Genomic DNA, 17,673 nt, shown 5'->3' on the forward strand with positions numbered 1-17,673 from the left:
GCATTGGTGGTTCAGTGGTAGAATTCTCGCCTGCCACGCGGGAGGCCCGGGTTCGATTCCCGGCCAATGCAAGGCTTTTTTTTTTTTTTTTTTTCTCCCCGCCGTCGTGGTTTAAGGCCGGAGCTCTTCAGCGCCCTTTGATTTTCCCCGCGGGGCTCCCGACCGGGACGAAGCGGCGCCGCGGCGGCCAAGTCACGTCCTGCGGGCGGGCCGGCACGCTGCTGCCGGCGGCCCGTCCCCGCAGTGCCCGGCGGCCGCGGAGGGACGGGCAAAATTAAAAAAAAAAAAAAAATAAAAAAAAAAAAACCAAAACGCGAAAGCAAAAGTAGCCGCTGGAGATGCCGGGGATTGAACCCGGGACCTCACACATGCGAAGCGCGCGCTCTACCACTGAGCTACATCCCCGGCTGCAAACACCCCGCGCCGGCCGCTATCAGAGGCCAGGCCGGGCCGAGGGGTCCCGCCGGGCAGGTGCTGGTGGCCCCCGCCGCCTTCCGCCGCCCCCCGCCGCCTTCCGCCGCCCCCCGCCGCCTTCCACCGCCCCTCGCCGCCCCCCGCCGCCCCTCGCCGCCTTCCGCCGCCCCTCGCCGCTCCCCGCCGCCCGGCCGCGCTCCCATCCCCCCCCACTCCCCCCCATAACTCCCTCTGGCGTTTACAGCGCGGCCCCGGCGGCCGCGGGGTTCCCGTGGGACGGAGCGTCCTCCGCGTTCGGGAGCGTGGAACAAGGACACGAGCCGCACTTCCACCGGGCGGAGCTGGTCCCGGGAGCTGCACAAACCCCGTGTTCGGTGTGGGGGGGGGGGAGGTCTCAACAGGGGCTGTTTGCAAGGGCAGGGAGTGACAGGACAGGGGGAATGGCCTGAAGCTGCAGGAGGGGAGATGGAGATGGGATGTGAGGCAGAAATCCTTCCCTGTGAGGGTGCTGAGGCCCTGGCACAGGGTGCCCAGAGAAGCTGTGGCTGCCCCTGGCTCCCTGGCAGTGTTCAAGGCCAGGTTGGATGGGGCTTTGGGCAACCTGGGCTAGTGGAGGGGGGTGACACTGGATGGGCTGGGAGGTCCCTGCCCACCCAAACCAGGCTGTCATTCCGTGATTCTATGAAAAAGCCCTTCCCCTCCCCACAGCGTGCTTTTTAAAGTCTGCTTCTCCTTCTCTCTCTCTGCCCATCGGTGCCTAGAACAGTTCCAAGCTCCTCGGTGCTTGAACCCCAACCCGGTTTGGGGGTCCCCAGCCCGTTTCCCGGGAGCTGGGAGCACACACACACACACGGCAGAGCCGGAGGATCTGCCGAAAAAGCCCTCACCGCGCCTGCACCCCCCGGACACCAGCCCGTGCCTCGTGCTGCTGGTGTGTGAGAGAGCCCGGGCAGGGTGCAGGCAGGGTGCGAGCAGGGTGCAGGCAGGGCGGAGTGCCCCACGACCCCTGGGACACGCGTCCCACAGCACTGGGGTTTTGCACAGAAGCCAGAACCCGTGCCCTGAGAGACACGCACCCCATGGGCAGAGCCGCCCTCACCCCCAAAACAGGCCCTGGGTGCCTGGGGGTGCAGACGTTGGGGCAGGAGGGTGTCGGGGCTGGCAGGGGGCTGTGGTGCGAAGGGCAGCAGAGCAAGGCGGAGGGTGGTGGGAGTGTGGGGTGCATGTCCCCCTCTCCTGGGAGGGCTTGGGCCACGCCGCTGCCCCACCTGCCAAATCCTGGCGCTGGGCAACCTGCGGGTGCCCGGGCATTGAGATCCTGTCACTTCACGGCATTTTTCATCAAAGAATTCAAGGCTCACAAATAGAATACTCCATTGTTTCTTTTAGAATGGATTTTAACCAACTCCTTATTCCTACCCATAAAAATATGCAACGATTCCTTGTATTAATGCACACATCTTCTTCAGTATGTCTTCTTTAATCTCAGATTTTCCTAACAAATCTAAGTTGTCAAGAGATTACTTATGGCGACATAAAATGTACCTCTTCCAGGATATTTTTCCTATCTAAATATGGACTTGGCAGGTTTAGAGCCCTGATACTAAAGGAAAAGAATCCAACCAGGTTATTTTGGTGGCACATTCCCAGCAAAACCAGCAGCTTCCATTAGCTTTAGTGGGAAGTACCTAGTCCCTTATTTTCAGAATCTGAGCACCATCTCCACGTTATTTGCCATTCTCCCCTCGGCATGCATCCACACCATAGCACCTAATACTACAGTGCGCTTAATTTACTCTTATAAGAAGCTGCCGCAAGCAGCACTCCGCAAGTGTCACGGAGCCTGAGACGAGGAGAACCCGCCGCCACTGAGCGCAGTTCCTCCAGTGTGCCCCGTTTTGAGGTTCGTAACTCAGCGACTCATGTTTTTCCATCCTGTCAGAAAGCAGCACTTAGCAGCTTGACTTTCTTCAAAACAGATTTTAAGAAGCAGCTTTCTAGGAGTTACTGAATTTGATTTTCCTAATTAACGCAACACACAAACTATTTGATTTGTCTGTTAACGCAAAGCACGGAATAGCAGCGGCTCCGAACAAGGCCGAGCCAAGGGTGCAGAGCAGGTTAATACCAACCACTGCAATAAAAACACAAAGCAATTTAAAACCTTCTCTTCAGGTTTTTCTCCTTTTGTTTACCTTTCTGTAGACTTCAGAATAGTAGAAAATGAATAATACAGATATTACTATGCCTTTATGGATTTCTCAGCTGTGATGGACAGTCAGCCCAATTGTGAAACTTCCTCTTCGAGAGGTGGATCGAGGCAGAGCACATTCCAGCCGCTGAGAAGAGCAGCTACAGACCCAAAGCATATCAGCAAGTACTTAATTACTGTCCCTGCGGAACCAATACAAGAGCTTATGCGCTGCCTATATTGAAGTGAAGCAATGCTTCTATTGCAGCTAGATCGAAATAGCCTCTAGACCATCGCCTACCAAATGCAGAATAAATTGAATTATTCAGGCAAGACTCAACATGTGGATGCTACGGGAGCAGACGAGATGCCTTACACTGAGCTGTAAAGTAAAACAAAATGACCCATAGACGGCTATAAATCTACGCAGTGGTAAGCCCAAGCCTACCAGAACTGCCCGCTCTTAAAACTCGAGGGGGCAGAAATGGAACCCGTTGCCGCGTAGCAGCGACGCGGCTCCCAGCGCTGCACATGCACATCTCATGATCCTTCCGACTGTCGCCCACAGGGCCCGTCTTGCCCAGCTGTCTGGAGGCAGCCCCTGGTTCCAGGAAACACTTTGTCATCTTGTGCCGAGCAGTTTTTAATGCTGCCGGATGCCACGGCACAAGCTCGACATTCAGCTTTCTCAACAGCTCCCTCAGAGGACTACATTCACCTCTTTGTGTTTGGGTTTCTGTGCTGACATCAGGGAAAAACAATGTCACTCTGTTATCTGGCAGCTCCTCCGCATTCCTCGGTGGGATTAACTCATTCCTGGTACCTCGCAAACCTTACGCGCGTTTCCTTGTCCCTGGGGACGGGAGTTTCACTGAATCTGCTCTAGTTTTTGCATTTTTCCTGAGATTCTCCTGAGATACACGCTTAAATTCACTCTGTATTTTCCACCGCAATTTTTCTCCAAGCTGACGGAGTGCTGTAGTGCAGCCTGAAAGGGGTTCAGTTTCAAAGTTACCCGGTGTAGGCACTGCGTAAGAACTGGCGCGACCAAGCTCTGAAGAGACAGATCGGTATTTCTGCATTTCTTTCTGGTACAGCCTCCTATCCCCACACTTGTTCGCAGGATTAAATGTTTGCACTCAAAATTCCTTCTTAAAATAAACACTCTCATTCAATAAAATACAGAAGCAGAGCGTAGCAGTATAAAACAAACACAGAGGAGTATTCATCTCCTGCATCCAGCTCGGCCCGACGCGCTCTTTGCCTTGCGCAATCCCAAACCCGCCTGGCCTGCACCGGGTCTCTGCCCCCCATCTGCCGCCTTCCTCCCGACTTTGTCTCCGCAGCCCTCTGTTGCTGCTCTAGGTCTTGGCCAAGCGCTAGAGCCCGTGGCAATGGCATCAGCCGCTTGCAAATAAAGAGCTAAAGTTATTTTTCATTTACCATATGATCATATCGTCCATTTGTTTGCAAGTATCCAATGAGGCAGTGCAAAATATTCACGAATCTCTTACATTATTTACGCTTTATTTAGCATTCCTCTCCTCCTTCAAAAACCATTCCTGCCGGAGATCAGGAAAACTGTAAAGTGACAAATTTCAGAGAGTATGAACAACACACTAGCTACTTCCTCATGCTACTTACCAGACGATTTTAAATAATAAATGTATTAGAAAAAAAATGAGGACAGAGTTGTGATTTGCAAGTTAAACGACTAAAAGAAATTGCCGACGTTATATTTACCAAATAGTTTTTATTTACTGCCGCTCATCAGGGAATATAGTGCTCAGAATAACCTTTAGGAAGTTCTGCATGTATGTTAGACCGAGTTCAAATGAAGTTACTTCATTGGAGTTAAGTCCTCCAAATACAAATCGCTTTTTCTCCTGTATTTTTACATCTTTGATTTTTATTGAATTAACTCCCTTGTACGTGGTGAAATGGAGGAATACAGCAGGGAAGTCTTTCATTAGTTCCCAGTCATGCAAGGCGTGCTACAAAGTCTAAGTGTTTAGCTGGTTTTTGTTCTTCGCATCATAAGAACATCCCAAAAATACAGGTTACAAATCAGCCCGTGGTAAAGAATTATGAAAGTTTGAGTTAAAAAAGGAGCTAAAAAGGCAGAAAACGGAATTAGAGTACTGAACCGGGAGATTCATTAGGGTTGCAGACAGATAAGTAAATTATAGCCCTGCAGAAATTATTTGACTGGCAAATTAATTACACAATATTACAATGGTTTTCTCAGCCAAATTTAGCCCTCAGGAAGCAGGTAGGAGTCTGCATGACTTAATAAAAGGGGCCTCGACTGGTCTTCAGCTTAATCAGAGATGAAAATTAACATGTCAGGATTTGAGGCAAATCGGAATTCTGTTGCGAAGCTCAGAAAGACAGCGTCTAGCACACTCATACAGCGTTACACAGCTTATAAAGCCGAAGCGCCCAGACGGTGGGATGCTCCTGCTTTCTCTTCAGGCCTTTCATTTACAGACCTACCCGTGAGGCGGATTCGGAAGCCAGCACTGCACTCTCTTCGGGACAGGTCATTCAACGGGACACTTTATATTTGTTTAGAAAATGCTTGATTCGAATACTCTGCTAAATATTTTACCCCAACCCTGCAAATGTACACTGTTATTATTTCTTAGAGCGTTATTCTCTGAACCTTACTCCACGTTTGCAGTTCTCACTCTGACCCCAGCATGCAGGAACATAATATGTAAGAAATAGTATTTTTTTCAGCTTGCTTGCTAAGTGTCATATTTTTAAGGAAGAGATATTACGAGCTCTCTCTTTGAACAAATGTTCTTTGTTGTTCCTGGAAAAGCTTTGGAAATACATATATCCCAATTGAAACACATCACCTTGTAGCGATAAGTATCATACGACACGCTCATTAGGCCAGTCTGAACCACAATATCATTACAATTATTAAGTAAAATCTTTTCTGATTGCCTGAAATTACACAACAAGAAGGCAAGGCTCATACTCATCGTCTTAAATCAGGCATAACTCTTACTTCAAATGACTACAGAGCATTTCAGCTTCCAGTGCTCTGGTTTCTCAAGGGGAATCTCATGCTTCTCCGTTCTTCATGTTCTTCAGGTTACATCTGGAATCCAAACAGAAATGTTTTTTCAGACAAAAGGAAGATGTAAATCTTTTGGAAAGAAATACTTTTGTGACATTACAGGATGAGGTGTGTAGTCCTTTAAGCTTAGGATAAAAAGGTGTACAAACGAACGGACCCAGAGATCCTGGAGATGGGGCCTCGTATTAACAAGTGCTTTTTTGTACTTAATAATGATTGGTCTTTGTTGCTGATTACGGCATCAGTTTCTTCAATGCATAACGCTGACTTCTGGTGTGGCTGAAAGGTTTGATTTCTGCACGGACACAACCAGTTGAACTCGTGAGGGGTTTTGTGTCCCACATCCACTCGGTCTCTGTTCCTCCTGCAAGCTGGAGGTGACGCTGCCCGGGGCGCGTGAGACGCAGGACGCTGCTGTTCGGCCCCGGCCGTTCGGAGCCCTTCCCTTGTGCGGCTCTGGATTTTGTGCCGTGAGCAGTCAGGTGGCCGCGGCTTGCTTTTACCCAAACCGTGCGCCGTGCTGAGTAAGGCAGAGGTGGATTAGGAGCAGCGGAGGGGTGGCCCGTACCCCCCCACCGCTCACCTCTCTGTGCAAGGGGGACCCCGGCTGGGAGATCAGGTCACCCCAAACGTGCAGCCGCCAAATCGTTTGCTGTCCCTGGCTGTTTATACAAACAAGGGAGCGCAACTACCAACCTTCCTCGGCCCCAAAAGTGCCCCCCCACATCACAGCTCCTGGGCTGCCGTGCAGAGAGCGGCTCGGGGGACGCACAGTCTCGTCCAAGGAACGCGGGTCAACCATCTCATCCGAGAAACACGGCGCTTCCATTGGGTTTATCAACACAGGCCATATTATAAAGTTTTTGGGAACCATAAATCCCTTTGCCTCCTCTGTAAACCAGGGCCCTGCTATACTCGGCATGCTCTCCCCTCAGAAATCGTGAATACTTTCCTGTAAACCCATCTTTTTCCACTTTCCGTGTGAGAAAATGGACTTCTGTACACAGGCTTATAGAGAAAGAAAACCAAAATAAGGGCTACTACTAATAGTTCTTAAAAAAATACAACTGGATTTAATTTTTATTAGTAGGCTACTGTTGAGCTGATAGGAAACTGAAAGCTTTACATTTTATCTCATTTCAGTAATATTATAATTACTGAATTATAATAATTAATTCAGTAATTCTTGTATATATTTTCATTATATAGAATCACAGAATGGTTTGGGTGGGAAGGGACCTCACAGCCCATCGGTTCCACCCCCTGCCATGGGCAGGGACACCCTCCACTAAAGCCCCATCCCTTTCCCTGCCTGCTGTTCTGCCCATCCCTGCCTGCTCTCCTCTTGAGAACCAGCTCTGCTCTGCTGGCTGCATTTACCTCCGTGGCATTAACCATGTCGGCGAGGATCTTGTAAGGCAGGGTCAAGAGTTTTGTTGTGTTTGCGTTTTTCAGTATACCAGCACATCCAGCTAATTGCTGCCCTAGTTCCCGCTGAATAAATGTCCCAAACTCACTGTCCAGATGTTAGCCTGCTGCAAGGCATGGAATATGTGACAGTGAAACAAAAATGCAGCTTTACTATAGTAGGTACTTTCTTGGTCACATTTATCAAAGAGGTTTTCACGGGTGTAGATTTTCTGAAGTGCTAGTCTGGCGCGTTGTGAGCCTGCAGCGCCGCAGCATCTCGACACGAGGCTGAGCAGTAATTGGGCACGCAAGACCGCTACAGAGCGTGAAGCAGGGTCTTCATACAGCAGAGAGAATAAGTTCTTACAAAGCCATTAAATGACTATTATTTCAGGTAAATGAGGAAGACTAAAACTTTATATTTCTTTAAACATTCGACTAAACTTTTTGTTTCTTTAAAAAAGTAACAAAACAATGTCAAATTCCCTCGGAACTGGGAATTCAGAGAAACTGATTCTTGCCCCTTCATGTAGAAGTTACCCCTGACTCCAAAGAAACACGTCCAAGCCCCACCGCCCAAAGACCTCAGATCAAAAAACTGTTCCCTTCCTTGCAGGGACTTACACCACCCTCACGGCACCAAGCTGGCGTAAGCGAACCCTTACCACCATGGTTGGTGCATGGGTTGAAAGATCAGACCGAACGTTCAGCTCAACGGACGCGAAGCCAAAGGTTCAGCCACTGCTTTGGCTCGCTGTCCCTGCCCCCAGACCTGGTACCGGCTGCGGTGGCTACCGAGAGCCCGGCAGCACTTGCCCACCCAGCCTGACCGCAGCAGTCTGGGCGAGATCGCTCTCAGCGAGCGCTGGTGGGTTGCTGAATCGCTGTGACCCAGCAAGCCATATATTTACATCTCATTATCAATATGTCAATAGGGGCCAGTTCTGTAGGCTTGCTTGCTGCAAGGTATGGGCTAATTTAATAGGAATTTGACTGATATAAAAATTGACTTGGTTTTCCAATGATATCTTGTACTGGAATGTTGTGATCTGGAAACTAATATATTTCTTCTTGCTTATCACATCAATACGGCCTAATTTTGTTGGCTTTTGTATTGAACAATCTGGTGAATGTACAATCCAGATTTGATTTCTCTCTTTATGATACCTCTTATTATTAAAGCGCTCTCATCCAAAAAATAATATATTTTTATTCACTAGTAACATTAATGGCATTCAATTTTTATCTCAGTTTTAATCTAATTTTTTCATATTGAAGAACCAGATCCCATTTATTTAAAACTGAAAAAAACCTCAGTTTTTCCTCCGTTTTGTGTGCAGGTTGAACTACAGTTTGGGTAGTTTTATTTAACACTACTCTTTTGCAAATCAGTGTCTATTACTCACTGTGTTTCAAAGGCGGCAAAGACGACTATATTATTTGTTGTGCATTATAACTTGCCTGGTTCTCCATAATTATTTCATTGACTGGATATGGTAAGCATATACTTGGTGTACCATCGGGTGTGTAAGTGCGTGCTCCATTTGCACTAAATTCCAGCCGAGCCGTGCTGAAAGCAAAGGAGCGCTGCAGGGAGGGCGAGCGGGGTCGAAGCTCTGGCACCCTCCTTGCTACGTCGTTAAGAGATGAACATACGGGTCCTCCCAACGTGATTTTTGAGGTTTCACTTTCTGTTGTGATCCCCGGGGCAGCTGGTGAGCCGGCGTTGCCAAGACGCGTGGGCAGGCACCTGCAGCTTGGCACTGGTGGAGGGCGGCCGCCGCGCGAGCGGATCCACGGCTGGGCTCTCGTGGGGGCCGTAGCTGGGGAACACCAGCAGGCACCACCGGCGTGCACAGCACACAAGCTGGTGACACGCTCATCGATGTGCACACGAACCCCGAACCGAGTACGAACACGAACAAACTGAAGCCCACGCGTACGAGCTGTAGACGCCGGCACTGCAGATGTTGCCGCACGGCTTGCCTTGCCAAAGGAGCTGTTTACTGCGCAACACGTGCCCCGTTCTGGCCGGTATTTACTCCCCACAAAAATGCTCCTCTTTGTTTCCTCCTGATTCTTGCAAGATGCCTGCAGCCGCTTTGGGAGCAGCGAGGGGCGGCAGTGCTGCGTTCTCCCCGGAGCACCCTTCCGGAGGTGGCGGGGGGCTGCCGAGCACCCGAAGCCCAGAGGGGCAGGCGGGTGCCCCTTTCCCAGCCAGCCTGACCCAGCGCCGCTCCCCACCCCCCTGGGGCTCACGCAGCAGTGACGGAACAGACCCTGGGTGCTGAGCTGCGCCTGCACCTCGGGGCCTGGCCGAGCCCAGCCGGGAGGGCAGGCAGCGAAGAGAGCGCGGCATCGCGCCGAGAAACCACCCCAGGACCCGGAGGGCATGAAGAAAGCCACCGGCATCGGTGCTGCCATGGGCAGGACGGCCAGAGCCCCTGAAAGGCCGAGGTCAGAAATGTTCTCCGGGAGCCGCTGCAAGGCAGAGCCTGCAGCCGTGACCCACCACCACCCACGTGCCCAGAGCACAACTCCGGAGAAGCCCTGAAAAGGAACGGAGCCTACCCGGGAGTGAAGCACGCTTCTTGGTGACAGTAAAAATAAGGTTCAGCTGATGTTCTACGACAGCGTTTTAAAACGGATAATTAAAAAACTGTCTTAACATTTTTGGTAAATCATTTTCAGCTTAGACTTCCCTTTTTGAAGCACTGGAAATAATTAACTTTTTAAAACATAACTCCTTCATATTCTGCATTAAAGTCAGGCATTTTAAAAAGCAAAATGATATTTTAATAACTATTCTCATAATTACAAACTCCATTCTCTACACAAGTCCTGTTTTCAATTAACATCCTGCATTAATGGGTTTATTCTCCCTGCCATTTACCTCTAATGACGGCAGCCGTCACAGACATGAAGAGTTTTGCACATTTGTAATTATCATGAGTTGGTTTATTTCTTAATTTTACCACTATTTTCTGAGGGCTGCAGTACGGTACGAGCCTTTTACCCAGGAGATACCCAGGATTCTCATGAGATTTTGTTTCTGAACTTGTATTGCGGCATTTGCTAACTGCTCGACAGCCGTCGCGGAGCCAGCTCCAGAGGAAGGTCATTGTCACGCAAGTGGCTGGATGCACGATGCCGGTAACTCTGTTCCTGGTGACCGTCATGCAGTCACACCTCGGCGGCTGTCGCACTCCCTCCGTTATCATCAGTGCCTTCAGCAGTGAAAAAAAGCTTTAACAGCCCCCTTGCCCAAAAGAGGCTGCGCTTTGTAACTCGGACCTAGTTCAGAGCAGTGAATGCACCGTACAACTTGGTCACCGCTAGAAATTCAACGTGTGTTTTGCAAGCCAGGCCTTCGCTGGGGCTGTCTGAGGAAACGGAGATGAAAACTGGCCGTCCCTGGGGAAAGCCCCTCGCCTGGGGACACGTCCCGGTGAGGGGGACCTGGCTTCTGATGGGTGCCGTGCGATGTGGGGTGCCCTGGACAGAGCTGCTCACCGGCCCAGAGCGCCCCGGACGGCCTCTGACGGGGCGGGGAGGGTTCTGCTTTTGCCGCAATTTCAACCCAGACTGCGCTGGGACGGAGGAGGAGGCTGGCACCCGGTCGGGCTGGCACGCTCCATCGCAGCTCTGCAAGATCTGCACGCACGACTCTCCCACTCACTAGTCATGAGCATAACAGTTTTCAAAGATATTGTGTAAAATACTCAAAATATCTCTATTGCAGGAGGCCCTGAGGCTTACAGCCTGAATGGAAAATTATTTTTCTTAAGACTTGAGTGAAGGGGAAGGATCGGGCCCCAAAGCAGCGCACGTCAGTCCTCAAGCACCGTGGCAGTGCCGGCGAGGCCATCGGCACCGCTGCCTACCTCCCCTGCAAACGCAGACCACACATCCGCTGCTTTCAAACCACAATGTCTTTATACACAACTGTTTCAGCGAGCGAGGGGTCAGGGCCGTCCTCTGCAGCGATGAATTCACCGGGCCAAACACTTCATGCCTTTGGCAGCGAGTCCATCCCCAGTAAATTGTTTGAGAGGACTTCAACAAACTGTTTCTAGTTGGGGATTACAGAAATAGACTCCTGGTAACTCGGTCAAACCAGACATTCCTCTGGCATTATGTTTCACATCTGCGAGGCTTTATGCAAGCGACCGCAACGCAGGATGGAAGATAACGATGCCGTGATGTCCTGAGAAACACCCTCGCTCGCACAGGCAGTTTTGGCACCCGCGGATGGGGCTCCTGATACCGACTCCTGAGCAACCTCATGCTGTTGTTAGGAGGCTCCAGTAATGAAAAACATCTTGGAGGAAAAATACTTGGGTTTGTGTCAAGCGCCTTTCCTGGCTGCAGCTCTGAGCAGCGCCGGCCCCGGCAGACCCAGAGGCGCTTTTGGGGCTCAGCATTGACCCCCCTGCCCCGTGCACAAGGACCTCTGGACGGCGTTGTCCGTCTGGAGATGTGACCAGCAGCACCTCCCGGCACGGCTGGCTGCTGGAGAGGGCTGCGCTGGAAACCTGCCCCTTTTGCCAGCTGCGGTGATCTTGTGTTTTCCCGCAGTCAAATATGTCAGCGTCTTCCAGGGATATTTCTGAGGAGTGTATGACAGGGAAATAACCCACATACGTCTAGAGAATCCCTCTCAAAACAAGACGGGATTTCACTTAAAACAACAAAAAATTTTCACTTAAAGTAGTGAATTAAACCAGATTTCTGTGTGTTTTGTCAGTTAATTCCCAAAATATGGGGAAAACAATGTGTAATTATGCTATTTTAGAGTGCGTGTGGCATAAATACATCACTCAAGTGTCATTTTTTGGCGGTTTCCAGAGCTGGCAGAACAGCCTGGAACCGATCCCTGAGACAGTTCCCAAACAGCCAGGCAACGGCTAGCGCGGACCCCGGCCACCTCCACCGTCACCGCAGCCAGACGCCGGCCTCCGGGACACTCCGCAGCGCCTTCGCCATCCCGAATTCCCGTGCGGTGCTAATGGGGGCTTCCTGACTAAGGAATCGCGCATGGGCAGAGGGAAAAGGTGCCTCTGGATGCACCGCGCTCCGCTCCCTAACCAGCCGTGGCAAGTGGAGGCAGATGTCTGCCGCTCCGCTTACCGTCCACCCCGAGAGCTTCTGGCGGTGGCCTGGGCAGGAAAACACGAAACGAGGCAGCAAACAGTAAGAGGACTTGAAAATCATGGCTCGGGGTTCTTGTGCTTTTGAATATGGATGGCTTGCTTTTACTCCAGGCTGTCCCTGGGAGCGGTCTGATAGCGCTCCCCGCAAACAGCCAGCCCTCCCTGCCGCGGCGGCGGGTTCGTTCACGGTCTGGGTGTTGCGCTCAGGTACGCCTGTCCGGGTAGGAACCTGCAGCCCCTGGGAGCCGCTTAATTGGGAGATCTGATCCACGTGCAGCTCCATGGCCTGCACACAGAAATTCTGGGGGAAAGAAGTGTGATTGAATTCATATATTCTGCTGGAAGCAGAACGACTTGAGGAGCCGGAATGGTGCAGCTCTGGTTGTCTGCTGTCCCCTCCCCGACCTGCTGCCGAGGCGGTGGAAGGCGGCCGCTGCCTCTTCCCCAGCGCCTTCCCAGCGCCAGCAAAGGGCCTGCGCCGTTCCTGGGGCAGCCTGGGGTTGTGCTGTCATCGGTCCGACCTGGCTGGCATCATCGTCAGGTAATAGAAATTCAGAAGTGAGGAGCGAACGGGAGGCTGTAGCAGTCTCTACAGCATAGTTACTACTTTTGGCATTTTCGAACCTTTCAGGAAAACACTGCCAAGTCACAAATCCAATCTACGTATGTGTTATAGTATGCATGCGTGGGGGGGGTGTTTAAGTATATAGATGTGTGGTTTATGTAAGAAAACTTTACAAGGTACTTAAAATAGTCCCTTCTCTGGAATCAGTGCCATCCAGAGGACGCTCGACTGACATCAAACCACGACGCAGCTCCTCATCGCGGAATGCGGAGCAGCACCCCAGCCCCCCCGGGCGGGGCCGGACCCGTTCGGTCCCAAAACGCGGGTGGGTGCGCCGGTTCTCCTCGGCGGAGGTGTGCCGGGGCCGGGGCCGGGGCCGGGCCGGGGCCGCTGCAGCAGCGCCTGCAGCCGCGATGGAGACAGCCCGAGCTGCAGCCGCACGTCGGGGGAAGCGCGGAAAACCCCCAAAGCACACCGAACCCGCCAGCCCCCCCCCCTCCACGGCCGGGGGGGGAGGCGGGGAGCCCCTCGCAGCGCGCCCGGGGCCGCCCCCGCGCCGGCGTCAGCGCCCCCCCGCCACGGGGCCGGGCTGCTCCCGGCGGCGCTGCCGTCACGGGGCCGCGGCGCTGACGGGCGGCTGACGCGCTTGGCGGCGGCGGCAGCTGCGAGGGGGCGCGGCGGCCCCCGGCTCCGGGCTCCGGGCTCCCGGCCGCGCCGCTCCGCACCGCTCCGCACCGGCGGCGGAGGCAGGTAGCGGCGGGCGGGCGGCGGGGAGCGCGGCGGGGCGGAGCGGGGCGGCGCGGAGCCGGGACCCCCGCAGGGGCAGCGGCGGGGGCGGGGGGGGGAAGGCCCGGGCGGGGCTGGGCGGCCCCGGAGCCGGGGCTGGGGCTGGGGCCGGGGCCGAGCCGGGGCGCGGTTCCGCCGGCGGTTCCCGCACAGCTGGATTGCAGGGGAGGGCAGATGTTGGTAATGGCAGCTTAAGCACGGATGGGCAGAGAGCATATGGAATGCAACACGTGCCATATGGTCCGTTTAGCCTTTCACCTCGAAGGATATCAATCAAATATATCCTGGGAAAAATGTAATGGCTCGGCGTGGGAAGATGAATGGCTCGGTGCGATTTCTGTTCCTTGACCTGTGTAAGAGTGAGACGATGAGCGGATCTCGTCGCTGTGGTACGAAGGACGTGGCCGAACCGAGCCAGACTTCAAACGCTATAAACATCTATTTGCGTTCTGGGGCCTTGACAGCTGTCAAAGCAGGCAGACGTTGACGTGCGACCCGTTGTGCTCGCTTGCCGGTAATAATACAGGGGAAATACAGCATCATAGTCTTTTATAGAATAATCGCGTGTTAATAAGAATATAAGCGGAAATAAACATTACCGTAATAAATACCTTATATCGTCTGATACTACCGGCACGACTGAGTTTCAGGAGCGGACTGAGAGCAGGAAAGAAGGGAGAATGATGCTCCTTTGGAAGTCTTAGGAAAACATGAGGGGGATAACGGAGTGCTCGTGAGCCGCCCCGCTCACAGCCGAGTCTGGCAATGGGCCCTCCTGCGCTCTGAGGGCTCCAGCTTCACACCGGGGCTCTCCGGCTGTCACCGCTGCTCCCTCGCTGCGTGCAGACCTGACGGGTCTCACGGGGACACGTACACGTGCACACTCGTTTACTGCTCCGGGGTTGGAGCTGTCGGCGTGCCCTGGAGGGGAGGTCAGCGTGGGTGCTGTGGCCACCGCAGTGAAGGTGCTGATCTCTAACCGATTTCTGGTGGTGCTGGTGCAAGGCTTGTGCCTAGCGTGCAGCCCGCCTCCTTCTCCGTTTGGGCTTGCGTTTGGGGACTTTGCACCTCGTGTAAAGAAGTGCTGAAGTGAGACTGGACAAAGAGATGCTTTGGTTCTCCTTCCCTCTGGAAGGCATGCGCTGAAGTGATACTACTCATTTTGGATCCCTCGGCGATAACACCAGTATCTATCGGTGTAAACGTCCTTCTGCAGCACATGTGTTCACAAAGCAGGAGTGGATCACGTGTACTCTGGGGCACGGTGCTGCCTCTTTCACAACCTTGTCCCCAGGCAGGGAAACGGGGGCTTGGCCTGTAGCGGGGAGTGCTGACACACGCGGGAGCAGCCGCTGGTGCACATCGTGTCTTCTGATACCCGGTGCCTTTCTGTGAGTCTGAAACTTTTGCTCTGTTGAAGAGGAAACAAAGGTTCCCTCTCCCAAAACACCACCCTGAAGCACTTGCCCAAGTTAGACGGGGTGTGTGTGCGTGACTCGAGTACTGAAAGTGTGCGCCCATAGGGAAGGGCCAGGTGCAGAAGTTGCGCTGCCGCTGCAGCACCCTCTTCGTACGTATGACACAAACGGGGTCCCTGTCAGACGCAGGCGCCAGCCGATGCTCGCTGGCCTGGAGAAGAGGAGCAAACCCGTGGCGCTGCCCTGGGACGCCCGCCTGACCGAGGAAGCGCAGCTGGGGCTGCCCACGTACAGACGGTTGCTTTGCGCATAGTGAGATCCTGCAGTAACGGGACGCCCGAGACTGCCAAACACATACCAGCGATCAGACTTTACGCATTAACGGAACGTCAGAGGTAGGTGTTTCACGGAGTTCCTGGTGCGTTGCAGTCACCGCGGGCGGCAGGCGCAGCGCTAACCGTGTCCGGCCGTGCTGGCTGCAGCATTCACTTGGACCCTGGGTGCAGCCGCGGTGCCGTGTACGGCTGCTGCCCTCGTGGCTGAACCACGAAGACTCAGTCACGGGGACTGTGATCCGGTTACGGTCTTCCTCCTAATAGATGTACAACTCCAGCTGCCGCAGATCACTTCCTGCGCTTCTCAGTCTTAAACAAACACTAACTTTCCCTGGGAGTTTGCTGCGCTCACAGATAGCAATGACGTGAATTTTTGCGCTTTCATTGCAAATGACAGTACCTGAAGCAGTCCTACACACAGATGGCTTCCAAAATAGGGCCTGTGGGGCATCCTCCCGTGGAAGCTGTTCCGATGAGCTGGAAAACCTCGTTAGTGGTGGGTGGAGCCTTCAGGAAGATGGGGTTTGACTTTTTGGAGTATGCTTGGGGACCGTCCTCTTATACGGGCCGTTCAGGGTCAAAAATGCTTGTGATTCACCGTTGCGTCTTTTAACCACCAGTGGGAGGGAGTGGGAACCGTGATGTCACAGCTCTGCGCGCACACGCGTGTGCACGCGTGCGCCCGTGCTTTTCCCTGGGGGAAGGAGACGCCGCGGTCCCCAGGAGGGAAGGCACAGCAGCAGCAAGCGCTGCGGATGAGAAGGGCCCCAGTTGTGCCCCGGCCTCCCTCTCCCGGTGACAGCCGGGGCTGGGCGTTTCACCGGCTGTACGAAGGGCGAGGGTGTCTCGCGTGGCTGCGGGGGCTGTCGCAGCGACCGCCGAAACGCCTCCACGGGGACCTCGCCGTACACGTGGGTGCCACCGCTTCCCTGTGGCTGCTGCGGGGGGAATCTCCTGCCGCCCTACGCTCACCAACATTTTACTTTTCAAGCACTGTTTTCCTGAGGCCGGGCGCTCAGCCTGCCGGCGTGGTGACGGCACAGAGCTCCCACCCCTGCACGGTTTGGGGGTACGGCTCAGGGAGGCTCATGCGGAAACAAGGGGTAAGGGGCCCTTCGTCGTCAGTACTTTGGGGGAAGAGCGACAGTCCTTTTTAATTAAATGTGTTCTTTGTGCTCGTGTATTTAGATACCAAACTACAGCATTTCACCACATGTATAAAATTGTGTTTGCATTTATTTAATTTAGAGTTCTTTTTTAAAAGCATGTAGTCTTGAATGTTTGTTCTCCATTTTTTTTCACATCATTACTCTGATACTGCTTGATTAGCTCCCTCCCCAGTCATGATTGGTAATTAAAATAGGCATTAAAATTAGTCACTTAGCAATTTTGCTGTTCAATTGGCAATTAAATTACTTAATTGCAATTAAAGTCCTAATTTTAATTGGCAAAATGATAGATGTAGATTTAAGATAATATGTATAAATACTTTAATAAGTGTCTATATAAGGATTACTTAATTACTCAACTTCAAGTTTATGCTGTTAACTTTAGAACTTTTAAGTGAGTAATGAAATTTATATTACATCTATTCTAAGGATATGGTAATTAGATGTATTACTTATCCCTATAAGGGCCTTGGCAGTAAGTTTCTTCTGCGACGTTAAAACTATAGCCTGGATAACTATTGTGACACGGCCGATGCTGATCGTTACGTGACGGTTCCGCGGCGGGAGTCCCGGGAGCCGAGGGGATGCGCGGGGCGGCCAACCGAGCTCCTCCAGCGCCCTTCGGGTGAGCCAACGCGAAACCGTGGTTTTATATAGCCCTTGCAGACCAGAGGCACCGTGCAGTGGTATATGATTTCTTTACTAATCTTTATCATCTCATCTCCTGTCGGATAAATCTCCGTAGTAACTCTGTAGGAGCAAGAGAACATAACCGCAAAGTGGAAATGATCTTTCGGGATGCGAGCGAGCCAGACGGTGGGAGGCAGTTTGTCTTGGGTGTTTGGGTTTTTACAGCGTGAGCTTAAAGGGAGAAGCATTTGCAAAGTGAGAATGATGACTTACAGCGAGAGAAACGTATTAGGAAGGAATGAGCACAGTTTCACATAAACCATTCATATTTAAGTGCTTCATAGGGTTTTTATGTAAGGCGAGGATTTTGCGTTGAAAATGTTGGCTTTTTAGGTTAAGGTTGCACCGCGTCGGGTGTGTTGGCTTTTACTCTGCACAGAACTCCACTTAGAGAGCCGGACGTAGAGTATCTTTTCACAGCCTTTACTCCCTCTCGCACGCTCCAGTCAAC

General features: G+C 52.5%; 2 non-coding genes across 2 annotated transcripts; one reads left to right on the forward strand and one right to left on the reverse strand.

The window, feature by feature from the left end:
* Positions 1 to 71, forward strand: TRNAG-GCC (transfer RNA glycine (anticodon GCC)). Its single transcript has one exon. It is a non-coding gene; the product is annotated as a tRNA-Gly (tRNA).
* A 262-nt stretch (positions 72 to 333) lies between these two features.
* TRNAA-CGC (transfer RNA alanine (anticodon CGC)) lies at positions 334 to 405 on the reverse strand. Its single transcript has one exon. It is a non-coding gene; the product is annotated as a tRNA-Ala (tRNA).
* Between the last annotated feature and the right edge of the window lie 17,268 nt (positions 406 to 17,673).

The sequence above is a fragment of the Grus americana genome, chromosome 6 (assembly GCF_028858705.1).
Source record: "Grus americana isolate bGruAme1 chromosome 6, bGruAme1.mat, whole genome shotgun sequence".
Taxonomy (NCBI): Eukaryota; Metazoa; Chordata; class Aves; order Gruiformes; family Gruidae; genus Grus; species Grus americana.